The 21,603-nt window shown below is 47.4% G+C and overlaps 2 long non-coding RNA genes across 2 annotated transcripts; one reads left to right on the forward strand and one right to left on the reverse strand.

Moving 5' to 3' along the window:
- Positions 1-390: 390 nt before the first annotated feature.
- Positions 391-4,219, forward strand: LOC144305866 (uncharacterized). The gene is made up of 2 exons (XR_013372888.1): positions 391-1,911; positions 2,867-4,219. It is a non-coding gene; the product is annotated as an uncharacterized LOC144305866 (long non-coding RNA).
- LOC144305865 (uncharacterized) lies at positions 3,692-14,409 on the reverse strand. Its single transcript, XR_013372887.1, has 2 exons — positions 13,770-14,409; positions 3,692-4,186 (listed from the first exon to the last, which is right to left on the reverse strand). It is a non-coding gene; the product is annotated as an uncharacterized LOC144305865 (long non-coding RNA).
- Positions 14,410-21,603: the final 7,194 nt, after the last annotated feature.

Genomic DNA, 21,603 nt, shown 5'->3' on the forward strand with positions numbered 1-21,603 from the left:
GGGGGGGCGGGGGGGCCACACCGGAGGATTTCAGCCACCAGCAACACTTGGCAAAAGAAAAGAATCCTCCCATCCCCGCAACCCCCCACCCCACCTTGATTGCCATTCCTCCTACACATCCTTAAACCTCCAAATCACCCTCTGGCGAAAAACCTGCTCCCACAAAGGGAGTTCTGCATGCTGGTGCATCTCATTGTTCTTCTATTAAGACACATCATTCACAAACACTACAGGTTCTTAAAAGATACCATCAGCTGTCACTTATGTAACAGAACTTGGCAAAACAGATGGAGGGCTCCAGCGGTGTCTTTGCCCGGGGCGGTATATGCTAATATCCTGGCACAGGCACCTTGAACTGTTTTGCTTCCCAGCAAAGTTAAATCAGCTGGAAAGTTCGAAGGGGCAAACAAGACCATGGAAGGGTGAGTGGACGAAGCTTTTCCTTCCCAAGAAAATGCACCCGCCTTCTCATTAGTCAAATGATTGGAGCCGCTCTATGGAGCTACTGCGCAAAATCAGCAGAAAGGGAGGGAGCTTGATGCTCTCCAAAGAGAGGTACCACACAGAGAAGGGGTCTGATGGGGCGCCCGGGTGGCTCAGGTAATTATGCATCTGTATTTGCTCTGGTCATGATCCTGGGGGCCTGGGATGCGCCTCCCCAACCCCCGCAGCCGGCTCCCCGCTCAGCCAGGAGTCGCTTCTCCTCCATCCTCCCCTCCATCCTGCTTGTGCGCTCTCTCTCTCTCTCCCCCCACCCTCTCTCTCTCAAACAAATAAGTTAAATCTTCCAAGGGGGGGAGGGGGAGCTACTACCCAAACCTCAGGAGGAAAGGACATGTCCGAGTGAGAGATGGCACGCAGAGGGGAGGAGGCAGGCGTGGGCCGGGACTGAGACATCTGGCCTGCCTGGAGCGAGGATTTGGGCTTGAGAGTCGTAGGGGTCACCTGTCACTTCGCCACCCCCGCCTCCCTCCCACATCAGGTTCTTGGTAGCCCAGGGCTGGGCGGGTGACCAGGGCGGCTAAGCCCCATAACCGGGCCCTCTGACGTCAGTGATCAGTCCAGGGAGAGGCAGGTGACCGAGGCCAGGCCAATCAGAGCCCGTGCTCGGCACCGTTTCCAGCTGCACCTGCCGGGAGGAGCTCACTTTTCTCTGCTCTTGAGCCGGGGAAGCTGGGGAGCCTCGGGGCCTCGGGGGCCCAAGGACTTCAGGGGACTAACCCGGGATCCCCGTGGCGCCTCGCTCCTGGCTGTGAGCTTGGGCCAGCTCTCCACGGAGGCGGGCGCCGGGCCTCTAAGCACACCCACTTCGCAGGGAGGGCAGGGGGTTACCTGAGAACGTAAGCCTCTCGCTTAAAATAGTCCTGACACTTACCCACAGCTCAGGAGGTTGGTAAAGACATCTCCAGAGCTGCCTCCACCTGGGTACCTGCTTTGGTGGTAACTCAGCCCTCAGAGGAGACAGGAAGGAGCAACCCAGCCCTCCGGAGCCCTCCTGCAGCTTGGTTCTAGGAATCAAGAAATTCTTTGGTCATTTAAGCTGTTTTATTTTGATTTCTGTCACTGGCAACTGAATAGTGCTCAAGGGGTAAGAAGAAATGGGAAAAAAAAAAAGGAAGGGGAGCAAAACATCCTCAGAAATACATGCATACTGTGTTTGCCTAATTACACAATCAGTCCACTGAAATAGTTTATTATGCCTGGTTGTGGTTTTTTGGGGTTTTTTTGTTTTGTTTTGTTTTTTTGTTTTTTTGTTTGTTGATTTTTTTTTGTCATTCCTTTCCGGTAAAATTACTTGCTGAGCCCCCAGAGAACAGCAGTCAAGGTGGAGGGAGGTTCCAAGAAGAAGCGGAGATGTGGATGGGGCTATGCGCTGCAGGTGTGCAGAAGGTTACATGGTCTGTCAGCCTTGTGAGTTCCAAGCCCTGAGACCCTCCTGATCCCCAAACACCCCGACTCTCCCCAAAGCAATGAGAGCCCAGAGTGCTAGGGCAGAGCTCAGGTTCAGTATCCAGGGTCCTAAATGGAATCTGGGAAGCAGAATCCTCCTGAGAAATCAAACCAAAAAACAGGGCAAACAGGAGAAGAATGCCCACCCTCATGTTGCTGTGAAAGAATAAAGTAATAAACATGTGAGAAAAAATTGTTATTATTTTTGGCTGGTGTCAACTCGATACCTGGAAACCAAAGAGAATCAAGTGGAAAAAGAGAGAGAGAGAGAGAGAGAGAACTGTTAAAATCGATAGGAGAATTCAATAAGGCGACTAGCTATAAAAATGTACATTTGAAAATCAATAGCCTGCTACATACACACAACTAATTTGAAAATGTAATGAAAGAAAACAATCCCATTTAAAAGGCAGCAACCCAAAAAAGTCAAAAAGTCAGAACAAAACAAACCAACTCTAAGACTAAACCTAATAAGGAATGAGCAGAACCTGTAATGAAGATAAACTTTAAAATTCTAATGAGGGCCTTACATAAATTTTTAAAAGCTGGGCAGATGATAAAGCAGATTGGAGAGCACACAAATGGTGCCAGGGACTAGAAACCAGAGAGCCCAGATGAAAGAGAAGGTGGGAGACGGGTGACAAGGTACAGCCTGGAACTCTCCGTGGGCCAGAGCGGGTGTGGACGCAGGTGCCTTCCTGGGGGTCCCGCGGCTCAGGGCACGTCGGGGAGGAGCTGACCTGCGTGCCCACCACGCATCTCCCTGTCACCCCTCCTTCCCTGGGGACACGTCACACTCCTGTCCTCCAAGATTCAGGGGCAACCCGGGGGACCGAGTCTGCCAGCAAAGGTGGTGAGCAGAAGCAGCACCCCATCCTAGCTAAGTGAAAATCAGACCCTGTCTCTCAAAATACAGTTTTCATCGTTATTCAGACATGGGGAGGCCAACAGATCAGGAGAACAGCTGCCATGGAAAAGAGAGTTTGTGTCTTTTCGAAAAACGGGGCGGGAATAATTGGACGTCCACGTGCAAAGGAACAAATGTGGACACAGACGTTGTGCACTTCACAAAAATTAACTCGACCTGCATCACAGACCTGCATGTAAGACGCAGAACTCTAAAACTCCCGAAAGAAAAGACGGGAGAAAACCTAGACGACCTTGAGTATGGCTGTAACTTTTTAGATCCAACAGCAAAAGGCATGATCTGCAAACGAAATAATTGATAAGCTGGACTACATTAAAATTAAAGACTTCTGCTCTGGGAAAGACAATATCAAAAGAGCGAGAAGACAAGCCACAGACTGGGGGGAAGTCCCTTGCAAAGGGCACATTGGACTGTTACCCAAAACGTGCAAAGAGCTCTTAAAACTCAACAGTAAAAAGAGAAGCCACCTGCTTTTAAAATGGGCCAAAAACCTTGACAGCGCGCTAAGGGAAGCACGCGGATGGCAAGTAAGCCATCAGAGAAATGCGCATTAAAACTACAATGCGACACCACCCCCCGCCTGTCAGAAGGGCCCAAATCCAGACCAGTGAGAGCACCGCGTGCTGGATAGGCCGGAGCGACGGGAACATTCCCTCCTTGCTGCTGAGAAGCAAAATGGACCGGCCGCTTCGGAAGACGGTGTGGAGATTTCTCACAAAACTGAACATCTTCCCACCGCGTGACCCAGCAATCGTGCCCCTTTTTCTTCCGGAAGGAGTGGAAAACGGAACAGCCACACAAAACCCCTTCACACCGATTTTTATAGCAGCTTTATTCATAACTTCCAAAACTTGAAAGCAACCGAGATTCGTTCAGCAGGCGAATGGAGAAAAACCTGTGATCCAGCTGGACAGTGGAATATTACTCGGCACTAAAAAAAAACAAGCCATCAAGCCACAAAAACACATGGAGGAAACCTACACGCGGGTCCCTAAGTGAGAGAAACCAACGCGAGAGGGCTCCCTGCTGCCCAATTGAAATCACGTGATGTTCTGGAAAAGGCACGACTACAGAGACCATGAAAAGCTCAGCAGTTGCCAGGGGCTGGGATGGATGAATAGATGGAGTGCAGAGGCGTTTTAGGGCAGTGAAAATACCCTATACCGTCATCCTGGGTCCGTGTCGTTACACATTCGTCCCAAAGCACAGAACCGCCATTACCACGAGTGAACACGACGGCGACCAGGACTTTGGGTGATTGCGATGTGTGTACCTTCCCCTCCGTCTTGCCGTGGACTTCAAGCTGTTCTAAAGAAATAAAATTTTTTTAAAAATTAATAATTTTTTAAATTAAGATTTTATGTATTTATTCATGAAGGACACAGAGGCAGACACAGGCAGAGGAAGAAGCAGGCTCCATGCAGGGAGCCCGATGGGGGACTGGATCCCAGGACCTGGGATCACGCCTTGGGCCGAAGGCAGATGCTCCACCACTTAGCCACCCGGGCATCCCCCCAAAATTATTAATTTTTAAGAGTTTGTTACGCTTACAGATCCCAAGAGAAGGGGGCATGCCTCGCCACAAAGGGTCACACAGGGAAGCCCTGGGGCCCGGCATCAGGAGAAAACAGACACAGGAGCCTTTCTTGGGGTTTGTGCGTGAATACACAGGGGAGGTGGGGTGAGCAGATTAGTGTGGACAGTTTCATAGGTCTCTAAGACAGCACCTGGCCCTGGGAGACGAGGACAGGAGAACAGTGGTGGCCGAGGGCTAAGCGGCTGAGAAAGGGGTTGGGTGGGGGGGGGGTACGAGCTCTGGATGGTGGAGTTTGCAGGTGAGCTGTTCACCATCTCTGGGAATCCCGGACCCAGGCAGGGGCCGTGTCTCCAGGGTCAGCAAGCCCAAAATATCAAAAAATAAAAAGACATGATTTTTTTAAAAGATTTTATTTATTTATTTGACAGAGAGTGAGAGAGAGCACAAGCAGGGGGAGCAGCAGAGAGGAGAGGGAGAAGCAGGCTCCCCGCTGAGCAGGGAGCCAGCTTGGGGCTCCACCCAGGACCCCGGGATCGTGACCTGAGCCGAAGGCAGACACTTAACCGACTGAGCTGCCCCAAAAGACATGATTAATATGCCTTCTAACACATCTTCGCAGCTCACAGAGCACCTTCATCCCAGTTAGAGACAACTTCTTGGGTCTCCTTGTTTGATACAAAAGATGGGGTGGGGGGTGCAAGGAATCACCCGACCCGAGATTTATGCACCTGAAAACTCTCTGCAAGCTAAGGGCTGGGGCAGCGAAACGGTCCTTGAAAAAGCAAATATCCTCCAGGTAAATTGACCCAGAAATCAGGGTCTTTCGCCAATCCCACAAGACCAGAGCCATGTATCCGTCACTGACTGTCCTCCGTGCCACTCAGTGCTTACGTGGGACACATCTGGACTAGACACCGACTAGGGTGGGGACCGGGTCTGGCTGGACACCTGTGTTCTGGCCTCAGTGTTTTCATCTGTAAACCAAGGAAGGCTGGATGCGCTTATCTACAAAATCCTGAGGTCAACGGCCCCCTTCCATCAGAGGGTAAACTACTATACTCATCTTGGGAATCCCGGAATAGGGTCCTGCCTGGCCCTGTCTCTATTTGGCATTTTAACCCAAATCTCTTTGTTCTGGTAGGCAGCTGTTTAGGGCTTTTTACTCATTTAACAAGTGGATCTTTTTGAAGTTCTCATTTAAAATAATTTGATATTCAAGCTGTATGTGTGTGGTTCAAAGTCATAAAATTATTCATTTGAAAGACTTTTCCCTTTTTTCTCGGATAGCAATTGAAGTGTGTAACAGTTCCCCCGAGCAAAGCTCACTGCCTGGAAAGTCCTTTTGCAGCGATGCTTTGCCACCATCACTAAATTGAGTTATTCCGACAGCCTTTGATGCTCTGGGTTTGTTTTTTTTTTTTTTTTTTCCTAAGTGTGCGTATGAAAGCTTGAACAGCAACATAATTTAATTCTTCGAGATTTACTTTTTAATCACCAATGTGGCTCTTCTGGGGGTGCAGAGAGTTGACCCCATTTTCTCAAGTTGAAATTGATTTAGGTCAAATAATTCTTGGAATTTGAATTAGGCATTTTTCTCCTTATCAGGCTGAACTTCAAGCTTCATTTTCCAGCAGCTGGGAACATCTGTGCTACCTGCGAATCACAGATGATTTGAGGAAACCAAATGTAGGCAAAGAAGCTATTCACAACTCACTGAATTTTATCAGTAAAATTTTTCATGACAACCAGAATTGGTGTCGAGTTACAATTGTGTTAAGCGTCTGAATTCCTTTTACAAAAGGGAAATGAGACGATTACCAGGGGCAAAGAATGTAATCAAAATAACGCAACCATTGTGCTGCGGAATAAGAAGTCTTTTTGTAAACATAGTGGCATGTTATTCTGGAATAAAAAATATTTGCCACAAGGAAATTCTATTGAAACAACGTGTAATGGGAAGGTAAGGGCTGTCTTTCTCTTCACTCAATGTGTATCCCCTGCCTTACAGTCTGATTATTTATTCAATGAGCAAGAGACAAATCTATCTAGAATAAAGCATCCTGCTCTCAACAACAAGATGTTTCTCCACACAAGGATTGAGTTTGAGTATATAAATATTTCTGTATGGTTTGTCAGTTACTTTTAGTAATAAAAATGCTTAGGTTCCCCCCACCTGCAATGGAAATGTATTCTCCAAAAATGGATTAGCGAGTGAAAGCAGGGGGTGGGTTAATGTAAAGATCAAGGCCCTAAGGTAGAGCATCTTTGGTGACATCCACCTGCAGCTCCACCCCTCAGCTGCCTGCAGATTCATACCTTCATTTATTTGACCGTTTAACCCAGTGAGTCAAATCTCATGGCTGTCCGGCTGTCCTTTCATACCCCCAGGTTAGGATTTTCTAAGAGGATAAAAAAGGGCGGAGGTGGATCCCCAGACCTGACCCCTCAGGAGGACGTCAGTCTCAGGGAAGTCCTAGGGATTCGAACTGACCCAGGGTCTGTCTCATGAGAGCTTTTCTCTCCCCACCAAGCCACAAGAGCTTCTCCAGCAGGGGAGAAAAGGTCGAGACAGCTTTCCATCAGTTCAATAAATAATAACTCCTGAGCACCAGTCATGTGCACGACGCTGCAATCCGGGATTCAGGCGTTAGATGACACAGATCACGTGCCACCACACATTAAGCACTTGGTGTTTGCTGAATGAAGAATTGGCTGAAGAAGATGGCAGTGAACATAAAGACATTGAGCTTGTAGTAATTGCACAGAAAACATTTGAGGAGCTGATGATTGGTTGGGTGGAGAAATGAAAGAGAAGGGAAATGAAATTACAGCCCCCAAGGTTTCAAACCTTGGGGCCTACAGAACAGGAGCATCATGGTTCCAAATAGGGGTTTTGGAGGAAAGTCGCCAAGGATAATTTCATCCATGGTAATAGGAGGATGTTCTAGTAGAGAGAAGTAGCCTACCTCTCCTTGCACAGAGCTAGTCCAGAGCTGGCACAAACCGCCCTAGGATGGATCCCCAGGGCAGCCTCCAGGTGGGGGTTCTGGAGATCCAGGGTATCCAGTCCTAGAGACAGAAATGCTCACAGTTGTGTGTGTTTCATAAAAGGCCTTTATCTCAACCACCCCTATGATCCACTCATGTATGGCTTCTGTCATCCAGATTCCCCTTAGATGGGCCCCAAATCTGCAATTCCACAGTCCAGTGTCCTGTGACCTGGCCCCCTTCCCCTGGTGGCCTGCACTGGTGGTCTTCCCTGGAAGCCTCCATCCCAGCGGGCAGAGGGACAGGGTCATGGAGAGGGTGCAGGCACGGGATGGGGCAGTGTCCCCACTGACCCGGTGACTCATCTTCATGGCCACTCACAAATGGAAAAGCAAAAAGAAGCCAAGAGGAAGCCAGAGAAAGTTTCCAGCTGAAGCACCTTCACCTAAACAAAACAGCCCAGAGTGTCCTCGGTCTCACGACTTTTGTGCTGGACAGTTATTTTAAACCAAGATTGCCTGGCCTACTACTCTGTCAATCATGCCCCACCTTCATAATTTTGCCCTGTTCATTTTCCACTTATATCTGCCATTTTCTTAACATTTTCTGTTTCTATTTATAAAATCAACTCACATTTTGTTTAAATAAAGTTACCTTTAAAAAATTTTTATGTTGCTTTTGGAGCACCTGTGTGGCACAGTCGGTTAAACATCTGACTCTTGGTTTCAGCCCAGGTCCTGACCTCAGGGTCGTGGGTTCGAGCCCCGCATCCAACTCGGAGCTCAGCATGGAGTCTGCTTGAGATTCTCTCTCCCTCTGTCCTCCCCCTACACTCTCTCTCCAAAATAAATCAGTAAAGTCTTCTTAAAAATTTTTGATGTCGGGGATCCCTGGGTGGTTCAGTGGTTTGGCGCCTGCCTTTGGCCTAGGGCGCGATCCTGGAGTCCCGGGATCGAGTCCCGCGTCGAGCTCCCGGCATGGAGCCTGCTTCTCCCTCCTCTTGTGTCTCTGCCTCTCTCTCTCTCTCTCTCTCTCTCTGTCTATCACGAATAAATAAATCTTAAAAAAAATTTTTTTTTTGATGTCACTATTAAAAAGAAAAAGCCAGTTTCCCTTGCCATGTAAATATGAGGTGACCATGAAAGTGAACATAATGGAAGATGGGACGATTGCATCCTGGCCAACCCTGAAATGCTCTTAAACAGAGATTAGCAAGCACAGAGAGGTTGTCCGAGGGGGGTCAGCGCCAAACCGAGACCCTCTCTTTAACCATAATTGTTGGAAACGAACTTGTCATCAAAACAATAACCATTTATGCAGCACTGTGTGCCAGGGATGGCCTCACAACCACCCCAAAGGGCAGGCATCAATTCTTTGCCCTCCAGAAGTGCGCAAACCTGCTCCGAGAGATTACGTAGCTTGCCCAAGGTCACTTATGGAGCAAGTGGTGGGGCCAGGACTCCAGCCCAGCCAGGGGGACTCTCAACAGAACCCTGGTCTCCCGACCTGACTTAATGCTGGGCACTCATCTGCTAAAATCCCCTCCCCTTAGCAACCACCCATCAAGAGAAGCAGGAATCAGAAGCCAGGCATGCCAGCCCCCTGCCCCCCCAAACACACCGCATTAAGAGTCAGGATGCATTCACTGCACGGTGACCTTGAGAAAAACAAATCCTGCCCTCAAGGTCAATCTGCCTCAGGCAATCAACTTGCCTTCAACAAGTGTTTCTTTTACGACCTGCAGGTCATTCCAGCCTCCGAGTGAGCTCCGCCTGTTGTTCGTCCCCTGTTCAGGGCACAGAATCCTCCTCAGAAGGAATGGGCACGTTCCAAGACATTTGAACATTTTGCATTTAATTTTAGCTTTTCCGTCTTCAGGCTTTGCACCTTAGCACACGATTCCTGGAGGGATGGGGGGCGGGGAGAAAAGACAAGACTTCCCTCTCAATTCTTTCAGGGAAAGCAGGAGGGAGGCAGAAAAAGGGGGACTCTCAGCCTCCCCAAGCTTGAGACCTGATTAAAGGGGCAACAGCAATTCCAAGCATTTCAGAATGACTGACGAGGACGGGGTATCTTGGTAATTGCCGGAGGCCAGGGTTGGTGGCTTAATATACTAGTGTTTGGATTAGTTAATAGTTCAATTCCAAGAGGTTCTGATTGTAAATCCCAGGACTGCAGGGTTGGCTGGAACGTGCAGCTCAGCGCTGCCGTTTACAGTCCAGGTCCTCAGAGATGGGAGGGGAGGAGAGGGGAGAAGATGAAAAGAGGGAATATTTGAATATCAGGGGAGCGCTTCGGATGGGGTCCCTGAGTCAGTCCCCGGAGGACCCCACGGTGACGTCAGTAGCACACACTCTGGGAACACATGTCCAGGCCGGAGCGGCCATGGGTTCCTTAGAATGAATGGGTTGTGACGGTGGGAAATGCATGAGCTGGACCTCCATCCCCACAGGACTCCCTGCTTCAGTGCTCGCCTCTCTGGTCCCCCCCCCCCCCAGCTGCCCTCTGCCTCTCTGGCCAGAACCCTCCCCAAACGCTTATGCCTCCAAAGCCACCTTGATCACGTCCCTGTTTTAAGGACTGGCCGGAAGCAGTTTCCGGCATAGCCGTCAGCCCAAACGGGCGCCGGGAAGAGACTTGGTGTGCAGGAGCTTGGCTACCTGCTGCATCACTTAGAGAAAAGGCCAGGTCCCTGCTGAGGTGACAGCCAGGCCACACCCTGACCAGACCGTGTTTGCAAAAGGTGTGGAGAAACAGGCTGAAATAAGCAGGAAGCCAGGGAAGGGGAAGGGCTGCAGGTCATTTACTGCAGCCAGTGGCAGCCTGTCCCTGGGACCCCAGCCAAGAGAAAGCCAGATCGTTTTTGGGGGGCGAGCAGCCTACGTGTCCCAGCTGACAGCAGTAGAGTCCCCTACCTACCGCCTTAGCCTTTAATACACCACCCTTCTCCTAAATGAGGCAAGATTGAGTTTTTCTTGCTCTCTCCCAAGCTAGAAGGATAAAAGGGTCACCAAGGCTTTGCAGAGATGGAAAAAAGATTCTAGAAGTACAATACACTTGGCTTTTACTCTAAGAGGAGATGGGTATCAGCAAGAGGAAGATGTTTGTCTGGTTGGCCTTCGACTCTGAATGGCCAAAGAAAACAGGCCCAGACTCAGAGGCAGGTTTTCTGAGAAGCTAATGAGGCCCCTTCCAAGCCCTGGTGTGGGGAGGGGACCTGTCAGAACTCACAAGCTCGATGGTTTCATAAAATTTGCAAAAGCAAGGCATTGTTGGGTTCTTTTTCTTAAAGAAGCCTCCCAAGAGAGTATAACTTTCGCACCCCATAAAATCCTATTCCCCCCTCTGCAGACCTAGGGCGAGGTCCACAGCCCCCTCCTTCTGCTTGCACCATCCATCCCATCCTCCCGTCAAAACCGGCCGACACACTGACCCAAAACCAGAGGGTTGGAGGACAGGGTCAGAGGGAAGGAGGAAGGATCCAGAAAAGAGGAACATTCTGAAGCCCAGACCACCGCCACACAAAAGGGGCCTCCAGACGGACTGGAGGGCAGAAGGCAGTGAACTATTTCCCAAGATCCTTTGTGCTCAGAGTGTAGTAGAGGCAGCAGAACGGAGTGGAACCAGACTGCCTGGGCTCCAAACAGACTCCACCACTCAGTGGCTGGGTGAGGGAGGCAAGTTCCTCGGCCTTCCTGTGCCCCAGTCCCTCAGGGGTCCAATAAGAGGGTAGCCACGTCATTGGATTGTGAGGATTGAATGACTATATGCATGTAAAACACTTAGGACAGTGTGCGCCCTCTAGAAAATGCTAGATGGCGATGGTACCATCCTGCTCTTTTAAACCCTAAAGGCATAGCTAAGGTGTTGCGTACGTAACGCCTAGACCACTGTACACGGGCACTCCAGTCACCCCCAAATGCAACACGACCTTCCTAAAATCGCTGGGAGACCAGCTCCCCGTGCCCACTGCGCAATTTCTACAGCGACGGTAGGACCTGTCCGTTCTCCAGCACTGCCTCCCCTCACGTACGCACCCCCGTTCCAGCCCACGGCCTCCTGTTCTCTCCCAGGACCAAGCCATGCTCCCCTCAGCCTCCAGCCCTCGCCTTTCCCACCAGGAATGCCCTCCACCTTCCCCTCTAAACCCACATCCCTGAATTCCTGGAACACCTGGGTCTTCCCTTCTCTTTCATCGTCCCACCTAATGGTGGCCAATCTGGCTCGACAAATAAAGCAAGCATCACTTTGTACTGTGAGCTACACATTATCTGAGCTTTTGTCAAAGAACAAGAACATAAAAAGGAAGAGGCACGGTCCACACAAGCACCACACAAGTCTCCTCATTCACTCATCCGTTCATTCAGGGCCTGGATGCTCCAGAGGGAGCAGGGTTCTAGAACGGGGAGCATGGGGATGCCCTGGCGGGCACATCACAACACACATTCCCAAGTCTGGGGTTGGCCCCGGAGTGTGCATTTCTAACAGGATCCCAGATGATTCGGATGTGGCTGGGTCAAGGCCACACGCTGAGTGGCACTGCCAGGGGAGGCTGCCCCCGATCCCCGAGCTGTGATGACTGATAACTGAGTCACGTCCCAAGCACTAGGGACGCGTCCTTCCATGCATCAGGGCCTCCGCATAGCATCTCCCTCCGGAATGCTCATCAGCCCCTCCCTGTGAGCACCCCCTCTGCTCTCCTTTACAGAGCTGGCTTGTCCGCATCAGAAAGCCTCCCCAACCCTGATCCACACACATACACATGGTGTGTTTTACTTCTGCGATTTCTCTCTTTCATAGAACTCTCCAGAGTTTGTATTAGGTATTTGCTTCTTTACTTGTCTCTCCCACTAGAGTCGAAACTGTATGACAGCACAAACCAAGTCTCTTTTATTCTTCTATGTATCCGCAGAGCCTGCCACAGGGCCTGGAACCCAACAGGTGCTCTGTAAATATGTTGATCCATTAACTAATTCCTTCAACAAATACTAAGCGAGTATCTACCCTGTGCTGAGCTAGGCACGTTCTAGATGCCGAGGACATGGCGATGGCAAAGACCCTATCGCTTTCAAGGGAGGGAGACTGACGAGAATCGATGAGTATGAAAATAACTGAATTCTTTAATAGACAATAAGGCATTAGGTGCTATAGAAAAAACAGAGTGAGGGACGCCTGGGTGGCTCAGTGGCTGAGCATCTGCCTTCAGCTCAGGGCGTGATCCCGAAATCCTGGGTTCGAGTCCCGCATCGAGCTCCCTGCAGGGAGCCTGCTTCTCCCTCTACCTGTGTCTCTGCCTCTCTCTGTGTGTGTCTCATGAATAAATAAATAAAATCTTTTAAAAGAAAAAAAACAGAGTGAGGGGAGCAGGAACGAGCGGTGGGGGAACCAGGTTGTGGGTTGAGATTTTAAGTGGTCACCGTGGGCCTCTCGCAGAAGGTGACATTTGAGCAAAGGCTCAGAGTTGAAGCACTTTGCCATGTGGACGTCTTTGGAAAGAGCTTTCCAGCCAATATAAAGTCCCTAGGGCCGCACCGGCCAGCAGAAGCCCCCGCGACAATGGAAATGTGCTATCTTCACACTGCCCAGTGCCATCGTCGCTAGTCACATGTGGCTCGTGGGAAGGGCACTGTGTGTGACCACGTGAGGGACATTGAGTGCGGGTGCAGGGGAGACGCGGGGGGAGAGGAGCTGCAGAAGAGCTGGGAGGGGAAGACCAGAGCGGGTGCCTGACTGGTCTCTCCAGGACGCTGCTTCCATTCCCAGTGGGGTGGGAGCCATCAGAGAGTTCGGGGACACCAACTAGTGACAGGACACGATTTACGTTTTAAAAGACTCCTCTGGCTGCTGTGTTGAAAACAGCTGTAGGGGTTGAGGGTCGTTGGGGGGTGGGGATGACAAGTGGGGACACTGGGCAAGGGGGTGCGGGCAAACATGATGGCAGATCAGAGCAGGATTGTAGCAGTTAAGGACGTGCTGAGTGGCAGGTCCTAGATATGTTCTGAAGATTGAGCCCAAAGGATTTCCTGCCAGCTGCTGATTAAAACATATATTAAGGCTTGAATATACGCCAGGCGCTAGCTATGAACTTCTTCTAAGCCAGATCGGCCAAAGAAATGTCACCCATGGGCGCCTGGACGGCTCAGTCGGTTAAGCGTTTGCCTTCAGCTCAGGTCATGATCCCGGGGTCCTGGGATCGAGCCCCCAGAGTGCGCCCCCCGCTCAGCGGAAAATCTGCTTCTCTCTCCACCCCTCTATCCCTCCCCAGCTCGTGCGCTCTCTCGTTCATTCTCTCTCAAATAAATAAAATCTTTAAAAAAAAAAAATAACCACCAGAAAAAGAAATGTCACCCACATTTTGACTGGTACCTGTTTTTTCCTAAGACAGATTGCTCTTCGGGGCATTTCTCACTTTCAGTGTCCTACAATTTGGTCTTCCAACATTGCCTCTGCAGACCAGAACCAATAGAGCCTCCTGGCACCGTGAAATTTGCTGTTATTATTCACCCAGCATCACTCCATGGTATGTACATTAAGAAAATAGATGACTCCAGTCCTACATAAATCCTTCACTCTCCCGGGTTATTCCCCTGTCTATCACCTCCTCATTTATTCTTAATATTCGGGTTTTGCATTCAAGGCCGGGTCAGCTCTCTGGAGGACTTCCATCTTCTTCCTCTCGCATCTGCCCGGTCCTCTCCAGGGACTCCCGCAGCCTGAGGATGGGAAATTGAGTCATCCGTCTTCTGTAACCATATGGATAAGATGTAGTCATTACCGTTGTCGGCATTGTTGTGCTTTGGAAGCTAATTAAGACAATTAGCTATTAAATACCAAAAACAATTAAGCTAATTGAAATAAACCATATGCAGTTTACACCCTTGCGTAGACAAAACCTTAACATGTGGCTGGATGGTGGCACTGCAGACGCTCCGACGCCAAAATAAATTAGGGAACATGGGAGCTGAAGACGGAGGTGTCTCAGCACCCAATCAGTTTACCACCACAAAATGCTTCTCGAAGACATTTGGCTTGATTTTTGGAGATTTCTTCTATACTGGGAAAAAAAAAAAAAAAAAAACAAGTGTGTTCCTGCCTAAATGTTTCTTTTCAGTCTCTAAAATAGCAGAATCGTGCTGTTCCCCTGTCTCTGACTCATCTCTGTGGCTGGCTGCAGCATCCAGGGACACAGGGGACCTCTGGAGATCGCAAGTTAACCAGACGTCTAGGTGGAAAGGGGCTTCCCAGGGTGTTAGGTGGGGGCTAGCAGCTTTGGATAGCATGTGTCCGGGGGGGGGGGGGTGTGGGATCAGGAGCCAAAGGAAGGAAGAGGAGCTGTGGAGACCAGGGGAGACTCGACAAGGAGTGTGTGTTTATCTGGAATTTATTCGGCTGCACATGCCAAAAAACCTCAGCTAGAACTTGCTTCAGCCAAAAATGCAATTTAGCTAGGAAGAACAAGCTTCAGGGAACAGGGCCTCAGGAGCTCCCAGGGACTCCGGCCAAATCAGACTCCATCCGTCTATCTCTCATCTCTGTATTGGTCATTATCTGCCTTCAGAGAAGCCGTCAATGTGTGGCAAGGAGCGCAGATGCTGCCAGTGGATCAGTGCCAGCCCAGTGGATGAAGAGAGCTTCTTATACCAAAGCGCATGACCCATGGCCACAGCCATCCCACCACATGGGATAGGATCGTTCATCAGGTCCCTGTCACAAGCCCATCACCCCCCACACACTCCCGTCCTACTGATGGCCCAACGGAGAAGCAAGAAAAGGAAAAATTTGCTGAAGAGCAAAACCAATGACTATGTGGTCCCTAAACCAGGGTGCCAAAGCAAGGATCGGAATGGAGAGAGAAACCGTAGAGAGAAAATTGCCTGGAGAAAAAGCAAAGATATCTGAGCACTCACCAGCCTCCTTTTTTTTTTTTTTTGTAATTCTTTTTTTTTTTTAAGATTTTATTTATTTATTCATGAGAAACAGAGAGAGAGAGAGAGAGAGGCAGAGACACAGGCAGAGGGAGAAGCAGGCTCCGTGCAGGGAGCCCGATGTGGGACTCAATCCCCGGTCTCCAGGATCACACCCTGGGCTGAAGGCGGCACTAAACTGCTGAGCCACCCAGGTTGCCCTTTTTTTGTAATTCTACTATCCTGTCATTTCTCTGCTGAATATTCGAAAAACAAGATTATAACAGCCAGGATTCCATTGGCCTCCAGCACCTGTGTCATCCACCATCCACAACTGCCTCATAAAAAGCGAGGGCAGCAATGAAGTGGAGAGGAAATAGCCTAAGAAGAGCCCAGCTTTGGGGCACCTGGCTGGCTCAGTTGGTGGAGCATTCAACTCTTGATCTTGGAGTTGTGAGTGGGAGCCTCACGTGAGGTGTAGAAATTAGAGTCTTAAAAAAAAAATGGGGCCCAGCTTCTTCCTCTCGTAACTGATCCAGGTCATCATCCATTTTTTGAGGGACACGTGTTATTGAGGAAGGGTCTTCTGAGTATCTAAACCCACTTCCTATGTTTCAGAAATCCTTTACCTTATAAGCAATGGTGTCCAGATGGAAGTTTAACAATCTGCTGTTAAGGGATGGGAGAGCTAGTCTGCAGCGTCCCCTCGTCTCTGTGGTGTAGATGCTCCCACTATGGCTGACCAAGCTATCAACGTGATGCCACTGAATGCAGAACTGGGAGAGAGGCACAGCAGCGCATTGTTACATGATACTTCCAACACACAAGTACGACATGCATAAATAACGTTAAGAGCACAGGTAGTAATAAAAGTAATACAATAATTGGGGAGTGACAAATTTCTTTTTTGTTTTTTTTAAGATTTTATTTATTTATTCATGAGAGACACAGAGAGAGAGAGACAGAGACACAGGCAGAGGGAGAAGCAAGCTCCCTGTGATGAGCCTGATGCGGGACTCGATCCCAGGACCCTGGGATCACGACCTGAGCCAAAGGCATCCAGGAATGCTCAGGTGTCCCAGGGAATGACGAAGTTCAAGTATTTAATACCTTTGCTTTCAATATAGTGTATTTCATCGGGTTTACATAATATACTTTTCAATTAAGCTTTTTATTCTGAGATCAGTATCACAACTGGGATACCGACATGGGCACAGCCAAGATACAGGACACTGACGTCACAGTAATGACCACTCAGGCTATCCTTTTACAGCCACCCACTTCCTCCTACCCGGATCCCCTCCTTAACTCCAAAAAGCACTAACCTCTTCTCTATTTCTGTGATTTTGTCACTTTAAGAATATTAAATAAATAGAATCACTCAATGTATGACCTTTGGGGATTGGCTTTTTCCATTACACATTCTCTGGAGATATAGATAGGTTGTTGTATGTACCAAAAGTTCATTCTTTTCATTGCTGACTAGTATTTCAGTTTGTTTAGCCATTTGCTCATTGAAGGACATCTGGCTCGGCTATTAAAAATAAAGCTTCTATAAATATTTGTGTACAAGTTTTTATATGAACCTAAGTCTTCATTTCTCTGAGACAAATGTCCGGGAGTGCAATTGCATGTGGTACTTACATGTTTAGGTTTTTGAGAAACTGCCAAACTGTTCTCCAGAGTGGCTGTCACATTTCACCTTCCCACCAGCAATGTATGGGCGATGCAGCTTCTCCACATCTTCACTGGACTTAGGTGTTGCCACAACTTTTTTATTTTAGCCACACTGATAGGTGTGTAGTAATATCTCCATGCAGTTTTAATTTGCATTTCCCTGGTAAGGCTAATAAGGCTGAACATCTGTCATGTGCTTATTTGCCATCTATACATCCTCTTCAATGAAATGTTTCCCGATGTGCTTTGCCTATTTTTCAGATTATTTGGTTTTTGCTACTGTTTTAGAAATTCTATATATATTTTAGATATTAGTCCTTTGTCAGATATGTGGTTTGCAAATATTCTCTCCTGTCCTGTAATTTATCTTTTCATCTTCTTGGGGGGTCTTTTGAAGAGCAAAATTTAAAGTTTTTGATGAAGTCCAATTTATCAATTTTTTTTCTATTATGGATCTTGCCAAGTCTAAGAATTTCTAAACTGAATCTAAAGATTTTCTCCAATCTTTTTTTTTTCTAAAGTGTTTTTAAAGTTTTATATTTGAATCTGTGATTTATTTTGAGTTAATTTTTATATAAGGTGTGAGACTTAGGTCAGGGTTCATATTTTCACCTATGGATGTCCGATTGCTCCATCACCATTTGTTGGAAAGGCTATCTTTCCTCCATTGAATTGCTTTGCGCTTTCTGTCAAAAATCAGTGGTGCATATTTGTGTGGGTCTCTATCTGAGATCTCCATTCTGTTTCATGAATCTATGTGTCTACCCCTTCATCAATACCACACAGTCCTGATTACTGTAGCAAGGTAATAGGTCCTCAAATCAGGTAGACTGATTCATCCCATTTTATTCTTCTTTTTCAAACTTGTTTTAGCTATTAGTTTTTACACTTTTCCATATAAATTTTAGGCTAATCTTGTGTAAATCTACCAAAAAATCTTGCTTAGATTTTAATAAAAATTACATTAAAACTTCATATCAATTTAGGGACAGTTGACATCTTTGTGATGCTGAGTCTTAAATTCCATGAACATAGTATCCCCCTCCATTTATTTGGATCATCTCTGACTTCATTCTTAAGTGTGTTATTTTCCAAGTGTTTGTTAATTTTCCTGTTATTTTTCTTTTACTGATTTTCTAGTTTGATTCCACCGTGGTCAGAGAACAAACTCTGATGATTTCAATTTTTTAAACATGCTGCAATTGGTTTTATGGCCCAGGATACATCGACTTATCTTGGTACATGTTCCATGAGCACCTGAAAAGACTATGTATTCTAATGTTGTTGGATTACTGTTTTATAAATGTCAACCTGATCCTGTTGGGTGACGGTGTTGTTGAGCTCTTCTATCATCTTGCTGAGTTTCTATCAACTGTTCTATCAATCATTGAGAGGACTGTGGATGTCTCCAGCTATAATTATGATTTGTCTCTTTCTCCTTTCAGTTCAATCAACTTTTACTTTGCTTATTTCACAGCTCTGTTGTTGAAGTTTTCTTAGCAGGTTGACTCTTAGTTGGTGGAGCATTCATTATATAATATTCTAATCTACCTCCTACTGCTGGACAATGGTTCTGAATTTCCACCATGCATCCTCTGACACCACCCCCATAGGTGTGGGAGAATGTGCCTCCTTACTAGTAAATGGAGGTGGAAGTGTAGGTCCCCTACTTGGCCTTCAATGATCTTACCCAGCAGGGTGTTGAGGTCTCTCAAGGTTGTAAATCTAGGCTCCCCACTGAGCCTTTGTTGGCATGAGTGAGGATGGGGCCACAGTTTTCCCAGGTGTTTGGCAGTTATTGTTTAGAAGATTTCTATCTTGTTATGTTGCTCCTTTCCTGGCTTTTGGCTTGAGAGAGCAGACGTTTTTTGGGAATTTTTTTGTTTGTACCCATTGGCACTTTCTGGGTTGCAAGCTTCTTTATAGGTCCATATTTGGGAAATATGAGGCAAAAAGAAATCCCAAGGAAATCACTGACGTGTTCGGGCTTCAAGCTGGTCCACCTTCTTCTCTCCTCTCAGAGTCTTCTTGTGTTTCTTTTATATATAATGACCAGGGGTTTTAGTTGTAATTTTCAGGAAAAATAGGGGAAAGTACAGCTACTGTAATTTATTTTTTAATAATGGTTGTGTTTAACAGTTCACAAGTTCATGAAATTTTAACAACTGACTCTTATAAACTGGCTTCGACACACCAATGTCATGAGCTTCAGAGGAAATCAGAGCCCATCTCCCACCACAGAAGCTAGAAATGCCATGTATTCTCATTCCCAGCCTTCCCTGCAGTGTGGACATAGGCATGCGATGTAGGCTGGGAGAGTCAGATGCATCCACCCAAGACCATGGGCCAGGTGCTGGCCATGCAGGGAAGGAGGGTAGTGGGGGATCCTTCTGGTGGGCATCCAGGGCCAGCTCTGACAGTAATACCAAGTAAGGCAACCACCACGAGGGGCTCAAACTGTAGTTTGAAGTCATGCTCAGTGTTGGCAGCAGATTTCTCATCCAACTTTTTAAAGTTTGTTTGTTTATAGGTAACCTCTATATCCAATGCAGGGCCAGAACTCAAAACCCAGAGATCAAGAGTCACACGCTCTTCCAACTGAGCCTCACCCAACCTTTCCGATGTGTCTTTGACAGTGGCTCTGTCCAATATGGCTGCTGAGTTAGATTCTCCTCCCTTCCCAAAGGCTCTGTGAGTGGTTTTTCAACAGCTCTGTTTCTGCTTAAACTGTTTAAACCAGCTAGAACCGGCTTCTAGGAGGTACAAATAAGCATTCTGACTGATGCACATTCACGGGCCGTTGGCTGCAAACCCCTCTGGAAAACAAAAACCTTGGGCTCTCCCACAAATATCCTTATTCCTGCTCAGGGAAAATGACTTAACGAATAACAGACAGCTAAAAGAGCAGTGGAACTGCACCCAGAAGAGCTTTGAGAGAGGGCAGCAAGGGGCCCAAAGCCACCATGACCTCCCCCGCTTAGTTGCCAAATGCCCTTTTCGGCTATTCTGACCCCGCACACAGTAAGCACAGAATACGCTTAATTCATCTCTGCCTGAGACATGAGCAATTTGGAATTGAGTGTAATGAACCGACTAGCCTGACCCTGGGAAGGACACAATCCTGGTGACACTGAAATGTTATTTCCCTTTCTCCACTTTCACTCAACCTGCTCCCTCCTGCACCACTGAAGACCCTCTCACTGCTTGGAGGAAAGTTTTTTACTCCTTGAGGGTAGCTTTGGTGCACAGAAAAGACTATGCATAGCTCTACCTGGATCTTGAAGATTAGTATTTGATTTATTAAAAACTGAGATTCAGAAATGTATTGCTCCTCCTTCAGCTTTTAAAATCAGCTTAGGAAGCTTATTATCCTATTTATAAGTCTAGCAAATATTAACAATCACTTTGAGAGGGCTTTTGATTAATGTTTGGTCCCGTTTATACACTTAGTTAATTAAACCTCTTTAACATTTTAAGCAGCATTTATAAATTTAATATATTCCATCCCTCTTTAAGTACTTTATCTGACTAACAAACCTTCCCAAGTACTAAAGCAACTCTCGTAAGATTTAATAAATTAAGCATGCAAAGAAGAGTCAAGCTTATATTCTCTTAAATTTTTAAACTAAATGTAAATTTAGAAAGATTTCTACACAGGGGCACCTGGGTGGCTCAGTCAGTTGGGCGTCTGATGGGCTCCACACGCAGCAGGGAGTCTGCTTAAAATTCTCTCCTCTTCCTCAGTTCCTCTCCCCACTTGCTCTTGCTCTTTCTCTCTCTCTCTCTCTCTAAAATAAATAAATAAATCTTTAAAAAATAAAAATAAAGGGCACCTGGGTGACTTAGATGGTTACACGCCTGCCTTCAGCTCAGTTCATGATCCCAGGGTCCTGGGATCTACCCATGTCAGGCTCCCTACTCAGTGGGGAGCCTGCTTCTCCCTCTCTCTCTCTGCCTGCCCCCTCCCCTTTCTTGTGCTCTCTCTCTTTTCCTCCATCAAATAAATAAAATATTTTTAAAAATAATGAAAAGTAAGAAAGTAAAATCTCATGTCCACAGAGTATCCTTGCTACGGGCTGAATGTTAGTGTCTCCCAAAATTCATATACTGGAATCCTAACCCTCAATGTGAAGATATTTAGGAGGTGGGGCCTTTGGGACATGATCAGGTCATGAGGGTGGAGGGATTAGTGCCCTTAGAAGTGACCCTGGAGAGCTCTCCCACCTTTCCGCCACGTGAGGACACGGTGAGCAAACAGACAGCTATGTAGGGACCAGGAAGTGGGCTCTCACAGCCACCAAATCTGTAGTGACTTGATCTAGGACTTCCCAGCTTCTGAAACTGTAAGGAATACATTTCTGTTGTTTAGACGCCTCCCAGTCTGCGGTATGGTGTTACAGATGCCCCAGCAGGCTAAGACAAGAATATACATACAAGTTCCTTTAACTTGAAAATATTAAAACTACAGTTTTAATTCCCTTAAACATCTGTGTGCTGAATTTTGTGTTTTCCCTGGACTACTAAAATGTCTATCCATAATAGAGAGAATTTTTTTCTTTTAACTAGGGTTGTTTTCATCAATGGGAACTTTTTGGGTGGATGCTGACTGGATCCTCACA

This window comes from Canis aureus, chromosome 36 (assembly GCF_053574225.1).
Source record: "Canis aureus isolate CA01 chromosome 36, VMU_Caureus_v.1.0, whole genome shotgun sequence".
Taxonomy (NCBI): Eukaryota; Metazoa; Chordata; class Mammalia; order Carnivora; family Canidae; genus Canis; species Canis aureus.